The sequence below is a fragment of the Balaenoptera physalus genome, assembly GCF_965194825.1.
Source record: "Balaenoptera physalus genome assembly, chromosome: 12".
Classification (NCBI taxonomy): Eukaryota; Metazoa; Chordata; class Mammalia; order Artiodactyla; family Balaenopteridae; genus Balaenoptera; species Balaenoptera physalus.
The window spans coordinates 38,524,072-38,550,204 of NC_138897.1; the positions used below are offsets into that span (position 1 = coordinate 38,524,072).

The 26,133-nt window shown below is 34.6% G+C and overlaps 1 long non-coding RNA gene across 1 annotated transcript in view; it reads left to right on the forward strand.

The window, feature by feature from the left end:
• The first annotated feature begins 234 nt into the window (after positions 1-234).
• The window catches only part of LOC309639216, an 800,045-nt gene continuing 774,146 nt past the window's right edge, over positions 235-26,133 (forward strand). The window contains exon 1 of the long non-coding RNA XR_014251521.1: positions 235-281. This is a non-coding gene — a long non-coding RNA (uncharacterized lncRNA). The remainder of the gene's footprint in view (positions 282-26,133) is intronic.

Below are 26,133 nucleotides of genomic sequence, written 5' to 3' on the forward strand. Positions count from 1 at the left end.
AGTGTCATGGACATATATACACTACCAAATGTAAAATAGATAACTAGTGGGAAGCAGCCGCAAAGCACAGGGAGATCAGCTCGGTGCTTTGTGACCACCTAGAGGGGTGGGATGGGGAGTGTGGGAGGGAGGGAGATGCAAGAGGGAAGAGAAATGGGAACATATTGTATATGTATAACTGATTTACTTTGTTATGGAGCAGAGGCTAACACACCATTGTGAGGCAATTATACTTCAATAAAGATGTTAATAAAAAAAATAAATAAATAAAAAATAAAGAAGTACAGGCAGACCCTAGAGATATTGTGGGTTCAGTTCCAGACCACAGCAATAAAGCGAATACCGCAATAAAAAAAAAAAAAAAAAAAATTTATTCTGAGACTATATCTTTTGACTGGAGAGTTTGATCCATTTACATTTAAAGTAATTATTGATAGGTATGTACCTATTGCCATTTTAATAATTATTTTCATTTTTTTGTAGTTCTTTTTTCTTTCTTTCTTCTTCTTTTTCTCCCTTCACTTGTGAATTAATGACTATGTTTAGTGTTATGCTTGAATTTCTCTTTTTTGTGTATGTGCCAAGCAGATTTTTGTTTATATGAAGATTATATATAGAAATATATATGTGGGTATATATACACACATATATATACACACACATATGATTATTTTAGGTTGAAGATCTCTTAAGTTCAAACACATTTTAAGAATCTAGCATTTTTACTCCCCTCTCCCACATTTAATATTTCTGACATCATAATTTACATGTTTGGTTTTGTGTGCTTCTTAACCTCTTATTGTGGACAGAGATGATTTTTCTAATTTTGTACTTAATATTCCGCCTAGTTTTATAATTGGTTGATCTACTGCCTTACTGTATGTTTGCCTTTACCAATGAGATTTTTCCTTAGCCTTGGAGAAGTTACTTAATATCTCTATGAGTGTCAGAGAGTGCTTACCTCACTGAGTACTCATAAATACATATAAGAAAAAGGTGAAGTCCTGACTCATACAAATATATAATGAACATTTGTCATAATTTTATTTAACTAATTCATGAGGAAACCAGCAAAGTGTTACAACTGATTCAAATGAGAATTAATACTACCACGCATATAGTCAATCAGCAATGCTGAAATGAATTTACAAAGATATGCCAAACAGGTAAATCCACAGTGTAATAATAAAATGCATTCCACAAGACACAAATCATGTTATTATATATTCAAGAATTATTTGCAGTAAATCAGTTTCCCACAAATTGTGGAGTTGTAAAATAGCTCAAAGACAATATAAGACACAGAGACTCCATAGAATCAGATAGACCCAGAGGGTATGATGATACACAATCCCAAGTCTTCAACTGAACACATTCAATACCTTTTTGTTCCATTAAAAAAGAAATCTATCAATTTTATTTAGAAATTGTTGTGATAATGTATATATATGTACATATATACATATATTTATAAACACACACAGAGAGACTGTTGCACAAGGCATAAAATTAAAACTGTAATTTTAATTACAGTTCTTTACTACTGTTACTGATATTGATATTATTTTACATACTGGTAAAGTTTATTTGCTCATACTTTATTTAACATTTTTACAACCACATATTTAAGTAAATTGGGCTATAATTATCTATGGAATGCTTTGTCCATATAATTTTTAATCATACATATTCTAGCCAGAGTTATGCAGTAGTGTTCCAATGGTGGATACTTGGAGGAAGTTTTAGGGGACATTGGCTAAATGCATTACTTCTTTGGGAAAAATTTCTCTTTGGTCCTAGTACTAGAAATATTTTATTTTCAGCAAGTAATCATTTAATTTATATCATAAAGACCTTGACTTATGTGGTTGATCTCTCTGTTTGAACTGCCTGTTAAAAGGTTAGAGCTGAATTTATAATCTACATCAAGCTTATGTTTAAGGCATTATGGAAGGGATTTGACTTCATGCATTTTACTCTTATCTTTTATTTGTTCCATTTTCTCCCTATAATTAATGCTTTTTTGTCTTAATGAAATATATGTATATGTGTATATATATATATATATGGAAATGGCTTTGACCAACCTAAAAAAAAAAACAAAACCTGTAGTGACTCTTATTTTTCATTAAATTGAGAAACACAAGTTTAACTAAATCATCAAGTTATTGGACTAAATACAATTATGATTCAGTCAAAATTATAAAACTGATTATGTGTGCAAAATGTCAAATTCCAGCAATTAGCAGAATTGATGAGAATGGCCCAATCCGATATTTTTTCTTTAGCCTAAAAGCAGAAGTTAGTTCAACTTCATGTACATGATCCTCTGACCATGACTATCAGACACAAACATAACTTGTTAAAATTTTGTAAATAAAGAAGTGATATTATGAGGTGTGTACTTTCCTTCTTTCTTACAATTTTTCTCCTTAATGTTTTCTCCCTGTAATGAAAGAGAAGAAAAGAAAAGAAAGAAGATTTAAACTAGCTTTAGCAAGAGATTTGCTTAGGAGAAAAATTTGATATGAATATCATTATTAAAATCCCACTGCTTCAAATGGATTTTTAAATTAATATATCTGCAGAAGTATAAAAATATCTGATGTATAACTTTACATTATTAGATCTGAAATGTCAGTTATTATCTCCTCAACTTAATACTTAGACTAACATATAATTTTATGCATCTTTGAGAAAAAAGCACACATCTTCATAAGTCATTCCTTGTTTATGAGTATTCTTTGTTACAGTATAGTTGAACTACTGTGTTATGACCTACCACTCATTCTTTTACTTTTAAATTGTGAATGTATGAAATTCAACCAAGAGAATTTATCAACCCAACTTTCACTTCCTTCAGTGTATGGCATTTGAAGTTAACAATGTGCTACATGTTGAAAGAGAAAGTTGAAAGTTCCAATCTTTCTCACAAAGTCCTAAACTTGTGAATCTAGAAGCCATTAGTAACAGCAAAGTTGATTTTTTTTGTTGTTTATTTATCCATGTTTATTTTGATATAAATAAACAGGGAAATAATGGAGGCTATATGAATATGAATGAAAATACTTCATCTGAAAAGATGATAACTGATATGTAATTATGCTTTATATCTATAGAATCTTGTGAGATAATCTTAAGATTGAACACATGCTTGTTTACCAAACTCCTTAATACTAGAATGGAAAAAGGGTAGATATAGGTAAAGAAAAACTTTAATCCCAGCTCTGTCTCTTGCTTACTTTGTGAATTTAGCTCTATAAATTCCTTCAGTTTCCTTATCAATTTGATATGGGTATCTACCACAAACATTTGCTGTGAGCATTAAGTAAGATGATGGATGTAAAGACTCCTGATATAGTTTCAGTACATAATAGACAGTTAATAAATTTTATTCTATATTTTTTTATTGTTCTCATTTGTAAAATGTAAATCTTACCTTTCCTACTTCATTGAATCAATCATCCATGGATTAAAATAGATAATGAACATGGAAACTTTTTTTGTATAAAAAGCACAAAGAAAATGGAAGGTAGTATTTTGGTTATACTATTATTATTATTATAAATTATATTGCATATGATTAGTCTAAGACAGATTGGAAAATATAAGCAACTGAAAGTTGAGTCTGGATACATTGAGATGACTGGTGTTGTAACTGTCAAGAAGTGAATTAAATTGTCTAAATAATGGTTCAACTATTTTTCCTTTTTAGTTCAGTTTTTCACCTTTTTGACTATCTTCTTAGGTGATAGCAGAATTACATTTTAATAGAAAATGTAAAATATTTCAATATTATTGCTCATACACCCAAGAAACTTTGAATCAATATCTACCCTATTTCTCTTCAGGCTGTGTGTGACAACTCTGTCTCCTTGAATCTTAAGGGAGAAGAGAAAAAATATAGAACAAAATTTGTTAAAAAATAAAATCAAACATGTTCAACAGTAAAACTCCCACATGCAAAAATGTATGAGACAAGACAGTGGCAAACCTCCCAATAAGAAGTTGATGACTGATATAGTTTTCCTGATTATTTTTTTCTTTTTCAAATCACAGTTCCCCAAGCAAGAAAATACAGTGAGTAAAGCATCTTAAGTCATATTCGGTCATTTATGTCAAACACTCCACACAGCCTCCTGAATTATCTGACAAATTGGTCTAATTTTGTTTCTACTTATCTCAGGAATACTGCCATTGTTATATTACCTATTAAGTTCACAGCCTATACAAATACAGTGAGGAACTTATACGGCTATCCCATCATTGGGCTAGTTTAGGTGGTGATAAAATAAGTGGTTTTCCCAAGATGTTGAGATTATTGAGAAAGGGTTTTTGTTATTGTTTGCTTTTTCTTTGTCTTAAACATCATTTTAAAACAAGCACCTCTTTCACACACATATATAGTTGTCCTTATCTTTATACCTAAAATATTTTTATTTATCTTTGCATATGTATTTGGAAAGTATTACTATTAAGTACGCATGTGTTCTACTCTTCATTGTATTATTTTTCTTTCCCTTTCTTGTAAATTCTGCCTTCTACCAGAGTGACATGTTTCATAAATAATATTTTTTAAAAAGGAAAGGGAAAACAAAGAACAATGTTTTTTAAAATATATTCTATGTATATATTTATTTATTTCCGAAACTTATATCAGGAGTTTTGAGGCAGTGATTTGATAGCTGAGAGCTAAAGTGACTTCACAGAACAAAGGGTTACAGTGAAAATAATAATGATCATTTTCTACTTGTCAAGTTATAAGTCTGTGCTCGATCCTAACTTTCTTGATAGTTCAGAGTGATTAACAGATATGGAATAGAAAACAAACATTAAGGAAACTCTTGTTAGAAGAGATCTTTGTAAGTAGCATTCCTAGATTTAACAGAATGAGATAAATAAATCTTTTCTGAAAGTACAAAGGGAAAAATTACTATGATTCCTGACACTGCTGTTGGCCATGGAAAAAAGATTTTGGACAAAGTAGTGGCATCGCTGGTCTAAGACTGGTGACTCTAGACTGGTCTAGACCAGGGGATCTCCAAAACCTGTTCAGAGAATTTATAATGTCAATTTTATTTTTATAATAAAACTAAAACAGTATTCTCATTTTTTCACTGTTGACATTTACACTGATGGTACAGAAATTATGGTACATAAAAATACTAGTTCCTTGGAATAAATCAATGTGGTGGTACAAATTCTACTAGAGATTATTTTATTCTTGACCACTACACACTTCGAGTAAAAATATGCCAATTTTATTTAAGAATCTCTTTGATGAATCAATAGAAATTATTAAATTTATTAAATCTCTACCCTTGAGTACATATTTTTTTAATATGATAATTTTATCATATCATTTCATATTATTTATGAAAATGATAAAGAACCTCTGTCCCATACTGATATTAGATGGTTATCTCCAGGAAAAGCACCTGTGCAATTGAGTGGCAGGCTAAATTAGCTACTTTGTTCATAGAAGGTTGTTTTTTATTAGTAATAATAATTGACTGACAAAATATGGTTATTCAGACTTAGGTAGTTGGCATATATTTTCTCAAAAAATAATGAATAAGCTTGTTACTTCAAGGAAAACAAATGACAATGCCACCATCAGATTTGCAAACAAAAATTAGAATTTTGGAAAATCTGTATGCACCCCGTGGATTTGGAAAGCTCTTCAATATTTAAAGACTTTTCTGATGAAATCAATGGGGATATTAATGAATCTAATCTTGATATTTTACAATAAAATGTGTCAACATTTAGAAATTCAGCTTGGGTCAATAAACAAATGTTTTACATATGATAATTGTAGGATTTTTGAAAACAATTAATTGATAAAACCTCATTCAAAATTTCTGCTGTCTGAAGGTGGAGAACCAGGAACGTTGGTGGTACAATTCAGCCTGACTCTGAAAGCCTGAGAACCAGGACAGCTTATGGTGTAATTCTCAGCCCCAGTTGGATGTCTGAGGGCAGGAGCTCAAGCTAAAAGAAAAAAAATCACCCATCGTCTGTCTTTTTCTTCTATTCAGGCTCCCAATGGATTGGATGATACCGACTCACTTTGGTGAGGGTGGACCTTTACTCAGTCTAACAATCAAAGTGATAATATTTCCTAGAAACATCCTCACCAATGTATCCAGAAATAATATTTTACCAGGCATTCCTTACCCCAGTCAGGTTGACACATAAAATTAACCATAGCAGAAGCAACATGAAAATCTAAGTGTCTTCACAGAGCCACATGAATCTGCAAAAATGTAAAACAATAATACTCTTCTCTCCAACTATTTTTGTTTTGAAAATTGTAGTTATTTTGTTTCATAAACATTATTTATATTAACATATAATGGAGTTTATTATTATTAATTATATTAATAAACATTTTTAAAGTCTGTTTTATTTTACAATATAGAAATATTAATATGTAACCCATATAAGCAAAGATTTATAGGATTCTCAATAATTTTTGAGTGGGGTCCTGACCTTTATCTTACACCACTCACAAAAATTAACTCAACATGAATTCAAGCCTTAAATGTAAGACATGAGACAAGTACAAGAATGCACTGGAGAAATTCTTGCAGAGAACATACTGGGCAGTAGAGGAGTACCTCAGACATCTAAAGGGGAAAGGAGGAATCTCAATGTGACAAAGCCAGGGAGTGGTCCTGAACTCCTGTGGTGGGAGCACTGAGTCCAAACTGCTGGACTAAGAGAGAATCTCAGGTCCCAGGGAATATTAATCATTGTGACCTCTCCCATAGAGAGGTCTCTCTCATCTAGGCACCATGAGCCAGTTCCACCCAACTGCCTGCAAATTCCAGTGCTGGACGCCTCAGGCAAAACAACCAAGACAGGAACACAGACCCACACATTAAAAAAATGAGATGACAATAAATATGTTACAGACAAAGGAGCAAGGTAAAAACTACAAGACCAAATAAATGAAGAGGAAATAGGGAAAGTACCTGAAAAAGAATTCAAAATAATGATAGTAAAGATGATCCAAAATCTATGAAAAAAAATAGAGGCACAGATAAAGTACAAGAAATGTTTAACAAAGACATAGAAGAACTAAAGAAAAAACAGAGATGAACAACACAAGAACTGAAATGAAAAATACACTGGAAGGAATCAATAGTAGAATGACTAAGACAGAAAAACAAATAAGTGAGCTGGAAGATAGAATCTTGGAAATAACTGTCAAGGAGCAGAATAAAGAAAAAAGAATGAAAAGAAATGAAGATAGTCTCAGGGACCTGTGGGGCAATATTAAATTCACCAACATTTGAATTATAGTGGTCCCAGAAGAAGAAGAGAAAGACAAAGGTTCTGAGAAAATATTTGAAGAGATTGTAGTCTAAAACTTCCCTAACATGGGAAAGGAAATAGCCACCGAAGTCCAGGAAGCACTGGGAGCCCCACAGAGCACAAACCCAAGGAGAAACATGCCAACACATATTATTCAAACTAACACAAATTAAATTCAAAGAAAAAATATTAAAAGCAGCAAGGGAAAAGCAAAAATAACATACAAGGGAATCCCCATAAAGTTATCAGCTGATTTTTCAGCAGAAATTCTGCAGGCCAGAAGGGAGTGGCAGGATATATTTAAAGTGATGAAAGGGAAAAACCTACAAACAAGATTAATCTAGTCAGCAAGGATCTCATTCAGATACAATGGAGAAATCAAAAGTTTTGCAGACAAGCAAAAGCTAAGCGAATTCAGCACCACCAAACCAGCTTTACAACAGATGCTAAAGGAAATTCTCTGGGTGAGAAACACAAGAGAAGAAAAAGACCTACAAAAACGACAATTACGAATATGGTAATAGGAACATACATATTGATAATTACCTTAAATGTAAATGGATTAAATGCTCCTACAAAAAGAAACAGACTGCCTGAATGGATACAAAAACAAGACCCATATATATGCTGTCTACAAGAGACCCACTTCAGACCTAGGCACACATACAGACTGAAAGTGAGGGAATGGAAAAAGATATTCCCTGCAAATGGAAATCAAAAGAAAGATGGAGTAGCAATACTCATATCACATAAAATGGACTTCAAAATAAAGACTAGTACAAGAGACAAGGAAGGACAAGACATACTGATCAAGGGATCAATCCAAGAAGAAGATATAACAATTATAAATATTTGTGCACCCAACATATGAACACCTCAATACATAAGACAAATGCTAACAGCCAAAAAATGGGAAATTAACAGTAACACAATAATAGTGGGGGACTTTAACACTCCACTTACACCATGGACAGATCATCTAGACAGAAAGTTAATGAAGAAACACAAGCTTTAAATGGCACAATAGACCAGATAGACTTAATTGATATTTATAGGACATTCCATCTGAAAGCAGCAGAATACACTTTCTTCTCAAGTGCAAACAGAATATTCTCCAGGATAGATCACATATTGGGTCACAAATCAAGCCTTGGTGTATTTAAGAAAACTGAAATCATATCAAGTATCATTTCCAACCACAACACTATGAGATTAGAAATCAATTAAAGGAAAAAAAAAGTGTAAAAAACACAAAAACATGGAAGCTAAACAGTGTGCTCCTAAATAACCAAGAGATCACTGAAGAAATCAAAGAGGATATAAAATAAAATACATAGAAACAAATGACAATGAAAACACAATGACCAAAACCTATGGGATGCAGCAAAAGCAATTCTAAAAGGGAAGTTTATAGGAATTCAATCTCACCTCAAGAGAGGACGAAGTCAAGATGGCAGACTAGGAGGACGTGGAGTTTGTGTCTCTGCACAACTAGGGAACCAACCAGTCACTGATGGGGGACCATGGACACCTAAGGGGATGGGAGGAAACCCCAGAGACCAGGTAGGATGTGGGGGGAAGTGAGTGGGGAGAAGAAGTGGAGGCGGGATGGGACCAGTACCACTGAAGGGCAGCTGGGGGAGGGTAAGTGTTCCCATACCCAGAGGGGGAAAGAGGGGGAGCATTGGGAGAGAAGAGGACCAGAAGGGAGGTGGCAAGCATTTCCCCTACCCACTTGGGTCCCAGGGAGCCTGCTGAGATCCTGGGCCTGATCCTCTGCCCACTGAGGCACCCTCCAGTTGCGTGGGCCCTGAGAGAATGGGAGGGAGGGAAGGGGGAGCAAAAGTAAAAGCTGGACTGATTGGCCAGCACTCCTGAGGGGTGACTGGTGTAGGGAAGGAGTTCTCACACCCAGTGGGGCCCATTCACAGTTAGGGGTTCAGCGGTGACAGGGGAGACACTCCAGGGTGTGGAGGAATGGAAGAAGATGTGGCTACTGTTTTCCCTGCCCACTTGGGCACCAGGGAGACTGTTGGGCTCCCGAGCCTAATCCCCACCCTTGGAGGCTACCCCCAGCAGCAGTGCAGAGCCTAACCTCTGCCTCTACATTCCCACCCAGGTCCCTACCTCTACAAGCAGCACTACAAGAGACACCTCTGAGCCCCCTCCAGCAGTGCTAGGCCTAAACCCTGCCCAGACACTCACAGCCAGGGCCTTCCACCAAACTCCAGAACTCCATGAGCCATAGGCCTCCTCAGGCCATGCTGCCTTTCCCCCACCCCACAGGACCTAAGCTTCAGCCCCACCCCATGCTTAAACGTTGCCCCACCCAGGCCCCGCCCACAAGGCCTTTTCCAGCTGTGCAGGCTGCACTTCATGCTTAAATGTCACCCCTGCTTAGGCCCCACCCCCACCCTAAACCCCACCCTCTCCTAAGTTCCACCCCCAACCAAAGCTCCGCCTCCCCATCCAAGGACTTTTCTGGCCTTTTTTTTCCTTCTTCTTTTAGGATGTGCTTCTGTTTTAGCTTGTTTTTTTAAATTCATTTATATTTTTATTTTCCTAAGAAATCTTTTATTTTTTAATTTTATTTTATTCTTTATACCTTGTTATTGTTCTGTTCTTTTTGGCTTGTTCCTTTTTTTTTTCTTTCTTTTCTCTGTTGTGGTTCTGTTTTATCTTGTTGTAGTTGTTTCAATTGTAGCTTTATTTTTCCTAATATATATTTTAATCTTTCTAATTTTATTTTATTTTTTATTCTCTGTTATTGTACTGCTTCTGTTTTTTCTTTTCTTTTGACAAGCCATGTGGCTTGTGGGACCTTGGTTCCCCAGCTGGGGGTTGAGTCTGAGCTTCTGTGATGGGAGTGATGAATCCAACCCACTGGTTCTCTCTAAGAGAGAACCTCAGATACCAGGGAATATTAATCAGAGTGAGGTCTCCTGGAGGTCCTCATCTCAGCACCAAGACTCAGCTCTACCCAACGGCCTTCAAACTCCAGTGCTGGACACCTCAGGTGAAACAACCAGTAAGACAGGAACACAGTCCGACACATCAAAAAAAAAAAAAATGAGATAGCAAAAAATATGTTACAGATGAAGGAGCAAGGTAAAAACCTACAAGACCAAATAAATGAAGAGGAAAGAGGCAACTTACTTGAAAAAGAATTCAGAGTAATGATAGTAAAGATGATCCAAAATCTTGGAAACAGAATGGAGAAAATACAAGAAACCTTTAACAAGGACTTAGGAGAATTAAAGAGCAAACAAACAGTGATGAACAACAAAAAACTAAAATTAAAAATACTCTAGAAGGAATCAATAGCAGAATAACTGAGGCAGAAGAAAAGATAAGTGAGCTGGAAGATAAAATGGTGGAAATAACTGCCATGGAGCAGAATTAAAAAAAAGAATGAAAAGAATTGAGGACATTCTCAGAGACCTCTGGGACAACATTAAGCACACCAACATTTGAATTATAAGGGTCCCAGAAGAAGAGAAAAGAAATGTTCTGAGAAAATACTTGAAGAGATTACTGTTGAAAACTTCTTTAATATGGGAAAAGAAATATCCACCCAAGACCAGGAAGCACAGAGAGTCCCACACAAGATGAACGTTAAGAGAAACACACCAAGACACATATTAAACAAACTAACAAAAATTATATTCAAAGAAAAAATATTAAAAGCAGGAAAGGCAAAGCAATCTCACCTCAAGAAACAAGAAAAATCTCAAATAAACAATCTAACCGTACACATAAAGCAACTAGAGAAGGAAGAACAAAGAAAACCCAAAGTTAGTATAAAGAAAAAAGTCATAAAGATCAGAGCAGAAATAAATGAAATAGAAACAAAGACAATAGCAAATATCAATAAAAATAAAAGATGGTTCTTTGAGAAGATAAACAAAATTGATAAACTTTTAGCCAGACTCATCAAGGAAAAGAGGAAAAGGAATCAAATCAATAAAATTAGAAATGAAAAAGGAGAAATTACAACAGATACCACAGAAATACAAAGCATCATAAGAGACTACTACAAGCAACTATATGCCAATAAAATGGACAACCTGGAAGAAATGGAAAAATTCTTAGAAAGGTACAACCTTCCAAGATTGAACCAGGAAGAAATAGAAAATATGAACAGACCAACCACAAGTAATGAAATTGAAACCGATTAAAATCTTCCAAACAACAAAAGTCCAACACCTGATGGATTCACAGGTAAATTCTATCAAACATTTAGAGAAGAACTAAAACTCATCCTTCTCAAACTCTTCCAAAAACTTACAGAGTAAGGAACACTCCCAAACTCATTCTACGAGGCCACCATTACCCTGATATCAAAACCAGACAAAGATATTACAAAAAAAGAAAATTACAAACCAATATCACTAATGAATATATATACAAAAATCCTCAGCAACATACTAGCAAACAGAATCCAACAACATATTAAGAGGATCATAGACCATGATCAAGTGGGATTTTTCTCAGGGATGCAAGGCTTCTTCAATATATGCAAATCAAACTGTGTGATACAACATATTAAAAAGTTGAAGAATAAAAACTATATAATATTCTCAATAGATGCAAAAAAAGTTTTTGACAAAATTCAACACACATTTATGATGAAAACTCTCCAGAAAGTGGGCATTGAGGGAACCTACCTCAACATAAAAAAGGCCATATACAACAAACGTCATTCTCAATGGTGAAAAACTGAAAGCATTTCCTCTAAGATCAGGGACAAGACAAGGATGCATGCTCTCACCACTATTATTCAACATACTTTTGGAAGTCCTTGCCACAGCAATCAGAGAAGAAAAAGAAATAAAAGGAATACAAATTGGAAAAGAAGAAGTAAAATGGTTACTATTTGTAGATGACATGATACTATACATAGAAAAACCTAAGGATGCCACCAGGAAACTCTTAGAGTTAATGAGTGAATTTGGTAAAGTTGCAGGATACAAAAGTAATGTACAGAAATCTCTTGCATTCCCATACACTAAGAATGAAAGATCCAAAAGAGAAATTAAGGAAACAACCCCATTCACCATCGCAACAAAACAATACAATACATAGGAATAAACCTATCTAAGTAGGTAAAAGACCTGTATGCAGAAAACTATAAGACACTGATGAAAGAAATCAAAGATGACACAAACAGATGGAGAGATACACCATGTTGTTGGGTTCGAAGAATCAATATTGTGAAAATGACTACACTACCCAGAGCAATCTACAGATGCAGTGCAATTCCTATCAAATTACCAATGACATTTTTAACAGAACTAGAACAAAAAATCTTAAAATTTGTATGGAGACAAAAAAGACTCCAAATAGCTACACCGATCTTGACGAAAAAAAAATGGAGCTGGAGTAATCAGACTCCCTGACTTCAGACTATACTACAAAGCTACAGTAATCAAGACAATATCGTACTGGCACAAAAATAGAAATATAGATCAATGGAACAAGATTGAAAGCACAGAAATAAACACACACACCTATGGTTAACTAATCTATGACAAAGAAGGCAAGGATATACAATGGAGAAAAGCCAGCCTCTTCAATAAATGGTGCTGGGAAAACAGGACAGCTACATTTAAAAGAATGAAATTAGAACACAACCTAACACCATTCACAAAAATAAACTGAAAGTGGATTAAAGATCTAAATGTAAGGCCAGACACTATAAAACTCTTTGAGGAAAACATAGGAAGAACACTCTTTGACATAAACCACAGCAAGATCTTGTTTGACCCACCTCCTAGAGTAATGGAAATAAAAACAAAAATAAACAAATGGGACTTAAAGAAACTTAAAAGCTTTTGAACAGCAAAGGAAATCATAACCAAGATGAAAAGACAACCCTTAGAATGGGAGAAAATATTTGCAAAGGAATCAACAGTCAAAGGATTAATCTCCAAAATATATAAACAGGCCATGCAGCTCAATATCAATAAAACAAACAACCCAATCAAAAAATGGTCAGAGGACCTAAATAGACATTTCTCCAAAGAAGACATACAGATCCCAAGAGGCACATGAAAATCTCCTCAACATCACTAATTATTAGAGAAATGCAAATCAAAACTACAATGAGGTATCACCTCACACCAGTTCGAATGGCCATCATAAAAAAATCTACAAGCAATAAATGCTGGAGAGGGTGGGGAGGAAAGGGAACCCTCTTGCACTGTTGGTGGGCATGTAAATTGATACAGCTACTATGGAGAACAGTATGTAGGTTCCTTAAAGAAACTAAAAATAGAACTACCCTATAACCCAGCAATCCCACTACTGTGCACATACCCTGAGAATACCATAATTCAAAAAGAAACATGCACCCCAATGTTTATTGCAGCACTATTTACAATAGCTGAGTCATGGAATCAACCTATATGTCTATTGACAGATAAATGGATAAAGAGGATATGGTACATATATACAATGCAATATTACTCAGCCATAAAAAAGAACAAAATTGGGTCATTTGTAGAGACGTGGATGGAGTTAGAGACTGTCATACAGAGTGAAGTAAGTCAGAAAGAGAAAAATATCGTATATTAACGCATACATGTGGAATCTAGAAAAATGTTTTGCAAGGCAGAAATAGAGAACAAATGTATGGACACCAAGTGGGGAAGCAGGGGGTGGGGGGTGGGGGGTGGGATGAATTGGGAGATTGGGATTGACATATATACACTAAGATGTATAAAATAGATAACTAATAGGAACCTGCTGTATAACACAGGTAACTCTATTTCACTTCGCCGTACAGTAGAAACTAACACAACATTGTAAAACAACTATATCCCAATGAAAGAAAAAAAAAGTACTGAAAAAGAAGTTACAACTGACACCACAGAAATATAAAGCATCTTAAGAGACTACCACAAGCAACTATACACAAATAAAATGGACAACCTAGAAGAAATAGGTAATTTCTTAGAAGGGTACAATCTCCCAAGGATGAATCAGGAAGAGATATAAAATATTAATAGACCAATTATAATTACTGAAATTGAATGTGTAATTTAAAAACCCCCAACAAAAAAGTCCATGATCAAATGGTTTCACAGGTAAATTCTACCAAACATCTAGAGTAATCACCTATCCATCTGAAACCATTCTTAAAAAATTGCAGAGGAAAGAACACTTCTGAACTCTTTGTATGAGACCGCCATCACTCTGATAATAAAACCAGACAATGATATCACAAAAAGGAAAATTATAGGTCAATAACATTGCTGAACATAGATGCAAAAACCCTCAAAAAAATACTAACAAACCGAATCCAACAATATATTAAAAAGATCATACACCATGATCAAGTGAGATTTATCCCAGGAATGTAAGAATTTTTCAATATCCACAAATCAATCCATATGATATATCACATTAAAAAATTGAAGAATAAAAAACATGATCATCTCAATACAGCAAGTCCCCTACATACGAACCTTCATGTGAACTTTCAAAGATGTGAACGTGCATTCACATGTCCAATCATGGAAGTTAGTTCACATATCTGGTGTACATTGTCATGTGCGTACAGCCTCTACAAGTGGTTGTGCTTTAGTGTACTTTACTGTACAGTATTGTATAGAGTACAGTAGTACAATATCTTTATTACAAGCCCAGGATGTACAGAAGCAAGCATAAAGTAGCAGTGATGTAGCTGGTACTGCTAAGAAGCACCAGCTGTTGTACTGTACTACTGTACTTTTTGAGGTACTGTACTGTAAGATGAAAATATTTTCTTTATTTTTTGTGCTTGTTTTTTATTTATTTGTTTTATGTAATATTTTTATGTATTATTTGAAAAGTATTATAAACCTATTACAGTGCAGTACTATATAGCCAATTGTGTTAGTTGGGTACCTAGGATAACTTTGTCAGACTTAAGAACAAATTGGACTTATGACGTGCTCTCAAAATGGAACTCATTTGTGTGTAGGGGACTTACTCTATATCATCTCATATGATCATCTCAATAAAAACCATATAATCATTTTGATAAAATTCAACATCCACTTAAGATAAAAACTCTCCAGAAAGTGGACATAGAGGGAATATACCTCAACATAATAAAGGCCATATATGGCAAGCTGACAGTTAACATCATACTCAGTAGTGAAAAGCTGAAGGCATTACTTCTAACTAAGATCAGGTACAAGACAAGGATGCCCACTCTTTCTACTTTAAGGCAACACAATATTGGAAGTCCTAGCCACAGCAATCAGAGAGGAAAAAGAAATAAAATGAATCTAAATTGGAAAAGAAGAAGTAAAACTGTCACTGTTTACAGATATGATACTATATGGAGAAAATCCTAAAGATGCTAGTAGAAAACTACTAGAGCTTATCAATGAATTTGGTAAAGTCACAATATACAAAGTTAATATACAGTAATCCGTTGCATTTCTAAACACTGACAATGAAATATCAAAAAGAGAAATTAAGGAAACAATCCCATTTAACATCACATCATAAAGAATAGAATGCCTAGGAATAAACCAACTTAAGGAGGCAAAAGACCTATATTCTGGAAACTATAAGATGTTGTTGAAACTAGTTGAATACAACACAAACAGATGGAAGGATATACTATGTTCTTGGACTGGAAGAATCAATATTGTTAAAATAACCATACCCAAGGCAATCTACAGATTCAATGAAATCTCTATCAAATTACCAATGTCATTTCACACAGAGCTGGAACAAAAGATTTTAAAATTTGTTTAGAAACACAAAAATCCCTGGATAGTCAAAACAATCTTGAGAAAGAGGAACAGAGCTAGAGGAATCAGGCTCCCTAACTTCAGACTATACCTCAAAGCTACAGTAACCAAACAATGTGTTGCTGGAAGAAAAGTAGACACATAGATCAATGGAACAGTCTAGACAGCCCCAAAATAAACTGGCACACCTATGATGAATTAATATATGACAAAGGAGGCAAGCATATACAGTGGAGAAAAGATTGTTTCTTTAATAATTGGTGTTGGTAAAACTGGACAGCAAATGTAAAACAATGAGGTTAGAACATTCCCTCACACTGTATACAAAAATAAACACCAAATGGATTAAAGACCTAAATATAAGACTGGATGCTCTAAAACTCCTAGAGGAAAACATAGGCAGAACACTCTTTGACATAAATCACAGCAATCTTCCTTTATATCCATCTTCTAAAGTAATGGAAACAAAAGCAAAATAAATGTGACCTAATTGAACTTAAAAGCTTTTTCACAGAAAAGGAAACCATAAAATTAAAAAGCAACCTACAGATTGGGAGAAAATGTTTGCAAACAATGAAACAAACAAGGGATTAATTTCCAAAATATAAAAATGGCTTACACAGCTCAATATCAATAAAACAGAAACCCAATCAAAAAAAAGGGCAGAAGACCTAAATAGACATTTCTTCAAAGAAGACATACGGATGGGCAACAGGCACTTAGATAGATGTACAACATCACTAATTACTAGAGAAATACAAATCAAAACTACAATGAGACACCACCTCACACTTACCAGAATGGTCATCATCAAAAAATCTACAAATAATAAGTGCTGAAGAAGGTGTGGGAAAAAGGGAACCCTCCTAACACTGTTGGTAAGAATGTAAATTGGTGCAGCCACTATGGAGAACTGTATGGAGGTTCTTTAAAACACTAATAATAGAGTTACCATATGATCATGCAATATCATGCCTGGGCATATATCTGGAAAAGACAAAAATTGTAATTCAAAAAGATGCAAGTACTCCAATATTCATAGCAACACTATTTATAATACAACAGCCAAGACATGGAGGCAATCTAAATATCCATCAACAGATGAATGGATAAAGAAGATATGTTGTGTGTATATATATGTATATATATGTATGTATACATATGTGTATATATGTATGTGTGTGTGTGTATATATATATATATATAATATATACACACAATGGAATATTACTCAGCTGTAAACAAAAAATTGAAATTCTGCCAATTGCCACAACATGGGTGGACCTAGAGATTATCATACTAAGTAAAGTAAATATCATATGATATCACTTGTATGTGAAGTCTAAAAAAGGTGATACAAATGAACTTATTTACAAAACAGAAATAGGCTCACAGACATAGAAAACAAACTTAATGTTACCAAATGGGAAAGGGTGGGGGAGGGATAGAGTGGAAATTTGGGATTAACAGATACTACTATATATAAAAGAGATAAATAACAAGGACCTACTGTATAACACAGGCAACTATATTCAATAACTCGTAATAACATATAATGGAAAAGAATCTGAAGAAGAAAATATATTCTTGTTCAGATTCGTTTCTATTGTAGGTTATTACAAGTTACTGAATATATATTTGTATATATATGTATGTATATATAAATACATTTATAATATATATAATATATAGTATTAATATATAATGTATAATCATTTTGCTCTACACCTGAAACATTGTAAATCACTTATACTTCAAGTTATTTAATTAATTAAAATAATCAATATATTATTTTATTTAATAGATGTTTTAAAAATCTACAGCTACATTTAAAATTATAAGCAAATATGTAACTCAGTTTATAAATTCAAACTCCTTTTGTGTCTTCTCATTTGAAACTTGGGCAGTCTCTTATATTTGATCAATTATAGCTACTTATTTAATAATACATAGCTAGGAAATGACGGAGAAGGGATTCAAGCGTAGGTCTGTTTCAAAGCAGTTTCTATGTTCTATAAATTACATTGTTAAAATTTTGTACAACTTCCTAAGAATACTAAGATAGGGCTTCCCTGGTGGCGCAGTGGTTGCGAGTCTGCCTGCCAATGCAGGGGACACGGGCTCGAGCCCTGGTCTTGGAGGATCCCACGTGCCGCGGAGCAGCTGCGCCCGTGAGCCACAATTGCTGAGCCTGCGCGTCTGGAGCCTGTGCTCCGCAAGGAGAGGCCGCGATAGTGAGAGGCCCGCGCACCGAGATGAAGAGTGGTCCCCGCTTGCCACAACTAGAGAAAGCCCTCGCACAGAAACGAAGACCCAACACAGCCATAAGTAAATAAAAAAACAAATACTTTAAAAAAAAAAAAAGTAAAAGTCTATTAATTAAAAAGAAAAAAAAAAGAATACTAAGATAATTCAAAGTGTTGTCAAATCTAAGTTCATTTGCCTGATGCACAGTGAGGCTAAACAAACTGAAATGTTAGAGTTTTGAGCCAAAAAAGATTTATTGCAAGGGCCAAGCAAAGAGAACAGGAGGCTCTTGCTCAAAAGACCTGAACTTCCTGATGGTTTTCAGGGAAGTGATTTAAAGGCAAAATTTGAAGTGAGGGCTGCAGGGTGTGTGACTTTCTTCTGATTGGCTGGTGGCGAGGTACAGGGTGGTATTCCACAAATCTTGTGCTCATCCCGAAGTTACCATTCTCTACTTAGATGGGGACCTTAGTTCCCGTATAAGAACTCAAAGATATATTGTCATGTATATCCCTTGAGAAGAAACTAGGACTCTGCTTTACCTATGCACTATTGTTTCCTGACTGCTTTCCCTTTGTTTCTGCATTTACTCACTTCCCTAATTAGTAGCTGTTTGAATCTGCCCTTTGGAACTCAGGGAGTGTCTAGGAGGCTGAAGCATTTTTCTTACAAACAAGAAATGGGGGACACAGAGGGACTTTTGTACCCGGGGGGTCCCCACAGGGTACTGTTCAGTTTCAAAAGGAGATTAGTGGTTACTGAAGTATTTGAGACAGTCTTAGTGATAGTGTAAGAACTGAGTATTGAAAGATAGTTAGGATTTTTATTGACAGAAAAAGCATTGTAATCAGAATGAGTGTCAAAAATAAAGTCGTTCCATTCCTAAAAATTTCTCCTATTAAAAAAAATTATCTGCTTTGGTAGATTAATAGTAATACTCATATATTATTATTACTTCTAAAAATGTCTTACACTTACTAAGAGTTTACAGTCTAGCACCATGCAAACCATATGGAAAAATGGTCTCATTCAATGTATACAAAAAACCTGAGGATTGCTATTGTTCTCATTCTAAGAAAGACAAATTTGAAGCTAATGGGAGATTAAGTAATTTGCCTGAAAGCATAAAGAAAATAGCAGAACAGTGGTACAAACCCAAATATATCTAAATCCACTACCTGAGTTCATAAATTATAGCACTCTGTTGCCTTAGTCTTTCATTCCACTTTAAGGTCAAAAAAATCTTGAGAGAAAAAGAGATTCATGAAGATTGGAATTATCTAGGAAGGTTTTATGCTGGGACTATTGAGTTTGACTTTGGAAGATATGTACAATTTAGATATGCAAAAGGGATATGGGATATATGATAATGTAAATGTAACTATGGATGACCTGTTTATATACAACCATGTTCATACAAATTGACTAGCAAATAAGGAAAACATGATTTGCCATTATTAATTCTTTGGAATTTTCTTGGGCTGAAAGTTTTCCTTGAACAACTAAGAGTACATGGAAGTTAAGTTACAATGATTTGTCAAGGGTTCAAGGAACAAATATCCATAATATATTACCCCAAAGAGAGTGATAAACGACCTTGCCCTAAGTGATTTGGCACCTTCCATTGGATTATTAAAATTATAATCTGGCTCTTATATCTCTATATTCTGAATGTTCACAAATAAATTGTTTCTAATGTGAAGTCAGAATTTACAAATATGGTGTCATGTTCTATGAGACTTCCTTGAGGTTTGAGAAAATCTAGGAAAAATGAGCTATTGAGTTGCTCTTTACTTCTCTTCCAGACTCACTAATCACAGTTTCCCATGGAATGCTTTAAGCAAAACTAAATAGTGCTTAATGTAACTATGAATGTAGACATTTCATATGTATGCCTCACTCAGGCTGTGTACTCCGTTGTTCTCTCTGTCCAGCCTCTGTAAAATTTTTAGAAATTATAAACTAAAAAAAAAAAAAAATTTTAACTTAAAATAGCAAAAATTTTGTTATTTCAATTGGAAACATAATTTTTATTACCCTTGAAATTAGTGTCCAGAAGTGCATTTAAAATCGCACAGGACAAATGTAATTTAATTTAATTTAATTTGTACCAACCCATGTAAAAATCCTCATTTTATTCTACTCATTTTGACATCCCCTCATTGCTTCTTCCACACCTTTACTCCTAGAATTATCCTTGCCCTCACTTCTCCCTCACCACCCTCTGCTTGTCCATTTCTTCCCACTGGGTCAATGCCCAGATCAGGTTCCATTTCTTGCCTGAAGACTTCCCTCACCACTCCAGCCCTCACTATCTTCAATTTCCTTTCAGTTTCTTTAGTATTTTGAGTAATATGTACATGTGTTACCAAACTCAGGTTCGGCTGCTCGCTGCTCAAAAGTCAATACTCAAGACAAATGTTGGTTGGAGAGGAAATGTTGCCTTGCTCAGGAGGCTGCAACCTGGGCAGAAGGTGAAATCACGTCCAAGAACCAACCCCAAAGATTCTGCTTGACCATGAAAGATTTTAAAGGGAGAAAGGGGAAGCTAACCACAGTTAATCATTTGGGGAGGGGTTCAGAGCCTTCATTATCTTCCAGTGTGTGCAGGCTTTCTTTTGATTGTTTGGTGGTGAGGTAACATGGCAGTGGTTCAGGACCCTTGTGCTCAGCCTGAAGTTACTATTCTCCACTTAGGTAGGGGAATTAGTTTCTGCAGAAGAACTAAAAAATATTGTTATGTTTATCCCTTGAGGAGGAACCAGGCCTCTGCTTTATTGCTGCATTATTGTTTTTTGATTGCTCCTCCTTTGTTTCTGCATTCCCTCACTTTTCTGATTGGCAACTGTTTGAATCTGCCCTTTGGAACTCAGGGAAGGTCTAGGAGGCTGAATGAAGCCTATTTCCTACAAACAAGAAACAGGGGATACAGAAAGTATTTGTACCCAGAGAACCCCTTAGGGTCCTGCTAGGTAGGTTTCACATGGATCACAAAATTAATTCTATTTATGGTGTTTGAATCTGCACAGCATTTGCTTGGTAAAGCACTAATATTTAGAACCAAAGAAATAGGACTTAAGTATTTCAAATACAAGCATCTATAGACTTTGTAAGTGCAATCTGAGTTCCTAGAATATCCTGGTTTTTCCACTAGCCTATGCTTGATCATATGTGACTGTATCCATCAATAATTGCCCTCTGTTTTTACCTTTCTGCTGTTTTTGGCTCCTTATTGTTTCCCTTTCCAGGCTCCCTAGAAATGATCTTGCCTGTTCTATTTCTATCTCTGACCCTTTACTTTTTTCCCCAGGAGATATAAGATTCCACTCCCCAATGCCTATGCTCTTTTGTCATTGAAGCACTTAGATTTTCTTAGAGGTCATATTGTGCTTACCTTAAAGCCAAAATTGTGAGAGCTTATTTACTTTTCATTTCCTATGACTCACCCTATGAACACTGACCTCCAGAAATTTTAGAATATTTTTAGAACATTTATACCCTGTATTGTGTTTTGTATGCTATTCTTCTGTGTATCTAAATTGTCTTCTGCTTATATAGTACTATTATATTACATATATGTATGTATGTATCTGTCTATCTATGATTTATCTATCATCTATCTTTGATCTTCTATCATCTGTCATCTATCTATCATATATCATCTATTACCTAGCCAGCCAGGCAACCATATATATGAATAAATAAGAAATTACATGTGATAAATATCTACATTAAAAAATGGATCATCTTTCTTCTTGTTGTGTGGTGTGACAATTTAGTTAGAGATAACTGAGTAACACATTACATAATGCTCAAGACTTGGAGTACATCAGGTACTCAAAAAATATTTGTACCCAACAATACATGGACAATAATTTCTAACTGTTAATGTTAGTAATAATCTATAGGGGCAAAAGACATTTTTTGAGCAGCCCAACTTAATGTCTGTTGAATTAATAGTTAAATGATCACCTTCCATACTCCTAGGGCTGATCCAATTCTTTGAATTCAGAAAAAATTCAGTATTGAACATACAAAGAAACTACATTTTGTTGTGTTTCAAAAGATATTGAAAAATTGATGTTTTTCTGAAAATTAAAGCTAACATTGAATGCATTTGAAAGGTGTTGTAATATTTAATTTCATTCACAATTACAAAAGAAAAGCTTACTCATGAGGGGGAAAATGCCAAGAATAGAATAATGCAAAAAAGAGAAAAATTACCCATTGCTCCACAACCAAAAGTCAAACAGTAGAAGTCCATCATTTCTAGCTCTGCCGTGTCAAACCTCTGCTTGCAACTATACCTGGAATGATTTCATTTAAGTTTGCATAACTCTCCTTGACCTTGCTTGTCCTATAGGATGTGTGATAAGAAGTATGTAAATAACTGAAGAACAAAGAGCAAGAGAGAGAGGAGAATCAAGAGAACAGAAATCCCCCCAAATCAGAACTAGTTTATATGCAGTAGTATATTTTCATACACAACTATCAACATTTATCAATAATCCAGCTCAATTCTACCATCTCTGATGCCTGAAAAATCACAAGGAATATGGTGACAGATGTGTGGAGCATAGGTTTGACCTTCAGAATATCTGCCACTGAGGCTCTCAGGGAAAGATCCAAGAGGCTACTATGGGTGGTGATCAGGCAAAGTAAACAAAATAAAAAGTTCAAAATGCAAAGGCTTTCTCTCCTTTGCTTTCAGTGGAGAGAAGGCACAAACCCACATCTGTCCTTCTCAGTATTATAAAGAAAAACGTTCACTGAGAAATGATGCTTCTGATCCAGGAATGTAGATATTTAAGCACAGTTTTTAAATAAGTAGGAAAGAGAGAGATTTGTATTCTTTTGAGATGTAGAAACTGGAAGGAATATGTAGAAAGCACATTTATAGAGTTAATGTTTATTACACCCCACATACCAGAATGCATAAGAACAGAGAAATTCCACAAGTCAGTTAGTCTTCCTCTTTTTATAGCGTGGACATTTATTTCTTTATATATTTGTCATATTTTCTGAATATTTGATTTTTTTCAATTTGAAAACACTTTCACAGATTTTATTTTAGTGAAGCAAACAATAAAGGTAACTTTCACTGTAGGTCAGCCATTTATGAGTTGATAAACTTGATCAAGATATTTACTATGGCTGTGCCTCAGTCACCTTATATGAAAATAGGGATGAAAAGAGTACCACCTAGGGACTTCCCTGGTGGTGCATTGGTTAAGAATCTGTCTGCCAATGCAGGGGACATGGGTTCGAGCCCTGGTCTGGGGAGATCCCACATGCCACAGAGCAACTAAGCCCATGCACAACAACTACTGACCCTGTGCTCTAGAGCCCACAAACCACAACTACGGACCCTGTATGCCACAACTACTGAGGCTGCACACCACAACTACAGAAGCTTGCGTGCCTAGAGCCTGTGCTCCACAAGAGAAGTCACCACAATGAGAAGACCATGCACTGCAAGGAAGAGGAGCCCCCACTCGCTGCAACTAGAGAAAGCCCATGTGCAGTAAGAAAGACCCAATGCAGCCAAAAATAAAAATAAATAAATTTATTAAAAAGAAGTGTACCACCTAAAGTTGTGAGAATTGAATGATATTATATATATATATATATATATATATATATATATATATATATATATATATATATATATATATATATGGCATTTAGAACATTTCGCCATTTCATGGATGAGGAATCAAAAGTGCATAGACATTAAGTAACCTAATTAAGGTTACAGACTAGTCAATGGGAAAGTCAGAGGTGCTCTTCACACAATATTACCTTTGGACTCACATAGGTATTAACTAATAATCTTAGTTATACTATTTCCAAATCACATACTTCTCCCTTCATAGAACCTCTATTACCCTTACTTTTTCACTAACACTTTTGTGTATTTTTATTTCTATTTAACAGGTTATAAGCTCTGAAGGATAAGAATAGTATGTATATTTCTACTACATCTTTCACAGATCCTAATATAATACTGTAAAAGAAAAATTGCAGCAAGCATTTGTTAAAAATGGAAAGGAAGACTTTATTGTCCAGGACTTGAAATCAAGACTACTGCAATAAGGGAGAGTTGAACTCAATTCCACTGAACTAAAATGTAGAAGATTTTTAAATACTGGAGTGAGGTGATGGGAAAAAAAAAAACTGAAGAATGTTTGATCAGTTTGGTTAGGCCATCTGTGTTTGCTAATTATTACTTATTGAAGTTAGATTCTTACCTTTTCACAGAGATTGGGAGGTAGGAGCCCTATTAGTCTTACTGATTATATTTCCAAGGGATAACTCGCAGGTCCTGAAGAATGACATTCCTGAGTTGTAGAAGATTTACATGTCAAAGAAGTAGAGTATAGATATACAATTGCAAAATTTCTAAAGTAGATGCTCTAATGCTTTATCAATTTATATTTTGGAATCCAAAAAGATATTAGCCAAATATCTTATTTTACCAATGTGTAATAGTTGTATTAATATTTTTTGTGGGAGAGGAGGTTATGCAGAAAAGTCAAAAATAATTTGTAGTCAGTCAATGAGTTTAATGAATCATAACCAATACCTGTTTAGGAGGATTTTTTTTTCAGGGCTGTAACTGATGGGAAGTCAAATACATTGCTTCTTTGTGTGTGTGTGTTGTCTTTGCCCATTTTCTGAAGGAAGTGCTCAAAAACATTAAGATGCTGACAAAATAGCTAAGAAAAATACATGCAATACAAAAATAGCTATTTCAATTTAGGCATTTTGAATGTTTAAGTCTATTTGGAGTTTTTAAATTCTAGGATTCAAGAGAAGGGATACAGGCATCAAGTGGGGAGTAAAAGGGCTGGCAATGGTGACTGGAGAGTCACTAGCATGGTGCTGATGATAGAAATTCTATAATTGAATGGCTTCTAAAAATCTGAGGTAACTCCATGTATGGATGTTGCCATTTTTATTTCAAAATATATTTAAAGTGCTCAAGTGTTCATGTGGTCTTTCTTATGTGTCAGTTTTAATCAGTGACAGTGTATTTTAGAAAAGTCCTTATACAAACTTTAGTAGATACACATATATAAGCAATCATTAGTCATCACATGTTAGTATATTTTACAGAGTTAATAGATCAAAAGAAGAGAAGAAATAACTGACAGTAAGATTTCCAAGGGTTAACTAAAATTTTCTGTTCCTTTGATAGATGGAACATCTTCATCTGGAGCTGCCATATTTTTTGTAGAATTTTTTCTTCTGGTGTCACTATGAGAGAGGAAATGAACACATAATTCCTGTTCCGATTGCTGGAGGGAGAAATGCTGACCTAACTAAGGGGCTAATGACATGATTTTAGAGTACATGTATACCTCAGTCTCTTTTTGTGTCCTTTTGTTCTAAAAGCACAGCAGCCAGTCACAGACAGCATTAAGGCTTTTTTTTTTTTTTAATTGAATGAAAGATTCTTTAAAATCTATAATGCTTTACAGTTTTCAAAAGTTTTACACACAAGATTTTATATAATTCCATAATAACTCTTTTTTTCCCCTTCCCCTAAATTGCCCTCCCCCTTCTCTCTCCCCCTGGGTAACCACTAGTTTGTTCTCTATATCTGTAAGTCTGCTTCATTTTTTGTTTTATTCACCAGTTTGCTGTGTTATTTTAGATTCCACATATAAGTGATAACATTGAGGGCTTTAAATAGAAAATTTCCTGATTGTTGTTGTAAGAGAGATGAAAAAATGTTTTCTTGAAAGCCAATTTGCTAGAGAGGATCAAGAAAAGAAATAGTAGCTTGGTACAACTCTTCTGTATGTAT